Below are 4578 nucleotides of genomic sequence, written 5' to 3' on the forward strand. Positions count from 1 at the left end.
CCGTGGTGCTAAGTGCTGTGAAGAAAACGACGTGGCATAAGATACCAGGCGTGATCAGTGGTGGCTCTAAAGAGGTGACATTTAAGCAGAGATCTGAAGGAAGTGAGAGAGTGTGCCAAGAGGATATCTGGAGGAAGAATGTTCCAGGCCGGGGAACAGCAAGTGCAAAAGCCCGTGAGTGTGACTGGCAGGTTCCAGGAACTGCAGGGCGTCAGAGCAGTAGGGATACGGTGGAGCAGGGAGAAGGAGGTCAGGGAGAGGTGGAAGGGCTTCTAGGGATGGCTTGGTGAATGGAAAGGGTTAAGGGACCAAGCAGAGTGGTGTGTGTGCCAGAATCAAGTTGAGGGAGACGGAGACGGTGTGTGGCCAGCCTGAGGTACAGCAGTTAAAACACCACTTGGGATGCCCACCTCCCAGACTGGAGCGCCTGGGTTCCAGCTCCAGCTCTACTCCCAAGTCCAGCTTCCCGCTGAGGTGCACCCTGGGAGGCAGCAGGTGATGTGGCTCAGGTTCTTGGGTCCCTGCCCCGGCTATCGCAGGCATTTGGGGAGTGAATCTCTCTCTCTCTCAAATAAATGTTTACAGATATGTATATATACATATACACGTGTGTGTGTATGTGCAAACTTGTTTAGGTATTCTGAAATATCAGACATCAAACTTAACAATGACTACCTTTTGAGAGGAACATATATTTAGACTTTTTATTTTATATTCTTCCATAACCTTTGAAATTTCATACCTTGCATATCTTTTTTTAAAAAATTATTTATTTAGAGCCGGCACCGCGGCTCACTAGGCTAATCCTCCGCCTTGCAGCGCCGGCACACTGGGTTCTAGTCCCGGTCGGGGCGCCGGATTCTGTCCCGGTTGCCCCTCTTCCAGTCCAGCTCTCTGCTGTGGCCAGGGAGTGCAGTGGAGGATGGCCCAGGTGCTTGGGCCCTGCACCCCATGGGAGACCAGGATAAGTACCTGGCTCCTGCCATCGGATCAACGCGGTGTGCTGGTTGCAGCGTGCCGGCCACGGCAGCCATTGGAGGGTGAACCAACGGCAAAAAAAGGAAGACCTTTCTCTCTGTCTCTCTCTCTCACTGTCCACTCTGCCTGTCAAAAAAAAAAATATTTATTTAGTTGAAAGTCAGAGTTACAGAGAGAGAGGGAGGGATACACACACACACACACACACATACACACGGATCTTCAATCTGCTGGTTCACTCCCCAGATGGTTACATCAGCCAGGGCTGGGCCGGGCCAAAGCCCATGATCTCCCATGAGAACACAGGGGCCCAAGAACTTGGACCATCTTCTGTTGCTTTTCCCAGGTGCATTAGCAGGGAGCTGGATTGGAAGCGGAGCAGCTGGGACTGTAACCAGCGCCCATATGAGATGCCGGCATCACAAGTGGCAGCTTTATCTGCTACATCACAATGCCTGCCGTCATATCTTACTTTTATAATAACAAAAAATAGTTTTAAGAAATTAACTCTCAGGGGCCAGTCCCATGGCTCACTTGGTTAATCCTCTGCCTGCAGTGCCAGCATCCCAGATGGACGCCGGTTCTGGTCCCGGTTGCTCCTCTTCCAGTCCAGCTCTCTGCTGTGGCCCGGGGAAGGCAGTGGAGGATGGGCAGGTGCTTGGGCCTTGCACCCACGTGGGAGACCAGGAGGAAGCACCCGGTTCCTGGCTTTGGATCGCCGTAGCAGCCATTTGGGGGGTGAACCAACGGAGGAAAGACCTTTCCCTCTGTCTCTCTCTCTCTCTCACTGTCTAACTCTATCTGTCAAATAAATTTTTAAAAAAATTAACTCTCAACACTGGCTAAGAGGATGCAGCTAAGTCCCCGTCACTCTCCTTTCACAGCCAAGCCTCCAGCTGCCTCCTCCTGAGCCTCCTGGTCTTCTCCATTTCCTTCACAACCAAACGCACTCTGATTTTAAAGTTCGCCTTCCTCTACAATGGCTCTCCCTAAGACGGCCTGTGACTTCCTCCAGCCTCAGCGCACACTCCTCTCCTCGGCTCTTTCTCTCCCTGACCCCTCTGCGGCACTGGATGCTGCTCACGGCTCCTCTGAAACCCTTCGCCCTTTCGTTTTCCATCCTGCCCTCTGTTTCTGTTTTAATGTTCTTTTGAGAGGCAGAGGGACAGAGAACGAGCTCCCGTCAACGCCCCGAATGCCTGCAATGGCTGGGGCTGTGCCTGGGCTGACGTCTGGAGCTGGGATTTCAATCCAGATCTCCCACACACGTGGCAGGAACCCACTTACTTCCCCGTGTGGGCTGCAAGTGTCCACTGGTGTCTTAACCGCTAGGTTAAATGGCCCGGCCCACCTGGGCGTCCTTTGACCTCATTGAGTGTTCTTTGGTTCTTTCTCGGGGTCCTTTCGCTGTCTGGAATCTCCCAGTTAGCCGGGCCTACAGCCCTGGGCTGCTTCTGCTCCTTTGCTTCTGTGTGCCACACGCACTCCTTCATACGGGCTCATTCACACCATGCGTCCTGGCCCCAGATCTTCGTTTCCGGCTCTTTCGCCTGAGCTCCAATCCAATTTCTCTAACTTCTCAGTAGCCAGCTCCACCTGCAGAACTCACAGGCATCTCAAATGCTTCTGTCCCAAACCCAAACTCATCTCTAAGCGAAAACACTTCTTCCTATTCTCCTTGGTCTAGCAGACCTAGCTTGGTCTGTCACGTGGACCCCAGCTGGCAACCTGAGAAAAGCCCCTGTTTTCTATCCCCCACAACTAAATGGACACCAGAAGTCATTCTATTTGCTAAAAATCTCAGCAATCTGTCCACACGCCGGCATCTTCCCGCCTTCATCATTCTTTTTTTTTTTTTTTTTTTTTTTTTTTTTGACAGGTAGAGTTGTAGACAGAGAGAGAGACAGAGAGAAAGATCCCCCCCGCAACTGGTCCACCCCCCAAACCGCTGCCACAGCTAGCGCACTGCGCTGATCCGAAGCCAGGAGCCAGGTGCTTCCTCCTGGTCTCCCATGCGGGTGCAGGGCCCAAGCACTTGGGCCATCCTCCACTGCACTCCCCGGCCACATCAGAGAGCTGGACTGGAAGAGGAGCAACCGGGACCAGAACCCGGTGCCCATATGAGATGCCAGTGCTGCAGGCGGAGGACTAACCTAGTGAGCCATGGCGCTGGCCCCGCTTTCATCATTCTTGACCCGGACTACAGCACACGGATCTGAGTCTGACGCCCTGCAAAACGGTCGGAAATATCCTCACTGCTCTTTCTCACTTCAAGCCCGAATTCTTCTTTTTTAAAAGATTTATTCTTATTTGTTTATTTGAAAGGCAAAGTGACAGAGAGAGAGAGACAGAGATCATCCATGCTCTGGTTTATTTCCGAAATGACCACAAGGGCTGAGGGGCTGGGATAGACTGAAACCAGGAGCCAGGAACTCCGTATGTGTCTCCCACTCGGGTGGCAGATGCACTACAGTTTGGGTTACCCTAATCACCAGCGCTGGCTTCCCCCACCGTGCCACAACACTGGCCCCGAGTCTGTCTTCTTCTACTCAGTTGACACAGCAATGTAACACAAATTCTAATCACTCAGTCTCTGCTCAAAATCTCAATTTTTTTTCCTTACCGTTGTAAGATAAAATCCAAACTCCTTGGCCAGCACCGTGGCTCACTAGGCTAATCCTCCGCCTTCAGCGCCGGCACCCCGAGTTCTAGTCCCGGTCAGGACGCCGGATTCTGTCCCGGTTGCTCCTCTTCCAGTCCAGCTCTCTGCTGTGGCCCGGGAGGCCAGTGGAGGATGGCCCAAGTGCTTGGGCCCTGCACCCACATGGGAGACCAGGGGGAGGCACCTGGCTCCTGGCTTCGGATCAGCGCAGCGCACCAACCATAGCGGCCATTTGGGGGGTGAGCCAACGGAAGGAAGACCTTTCTCTCTGTCTCTCTCTCTCTGTTTAACTCTGCCTGTCAAAAAAAAAAAAAAAAAAAAAACCAAACCCTCAGTTTTTTTCCTTACCATTCAAAGTCCAAACTCCTTAATATGACCTAGCCAGTCACCTTCCGACACCTATCCACACGTACTGTACATTCTAATAACACTGAAGTACTTCTTTGCTTCTCAAGACTCCAGGCTTTTTTGTGTTTCTGGGAAAGTTTGTGGCATAGCACCTTTGGATCTCCAGCTCTAAGGGAGCATCTGTTACAAAGTAGGTGCTGGCTAAACGATTAAAGGACAAAAACATCCAAAAGCGTGGAGGTTGCATGTAAGGACACCAGCCAGAAGACTACTATGAGAGCACAGCTTAGAGGTAATGAGAAGAGAAGGAAAGAAAATCTTTTAGTGCAATATTTCCTCCAAGCTTTACTAGTGGAAACAATGGCAACCAGATAATAATTATCCCCGTCAGTTTTTTTCTCTTTGAAAAATATGAACTTTTGGTCACTGGTACAATTTCAAATGGAGACAACTGATTTTAACTAAAGTGTTATAAAATAAAATAAAAGCCCTGCACATAGCATTGTCAGAATCCCCTGACATACTAAACCCGGTGGGTAGGAATCCCAAGGTTCAACAGTGCAGCCAGGAAGGGTCATTTATTCTTCAAA

The sequence above is a fragment of the Oryctolagus cuniculus genome, chromosome 1 (genome assembly GCF_964237555.1).
Source record: "Oryctolagus cuniculus chromosome 1, mOryCun1.1, whole genome shotgun sequence".
NCBI lineage: Eukaryota > Metazoa > Chordata > Mammalia > Lagomorpha > Leporidae > Oryctolagus > Oryctolagus cuniculus.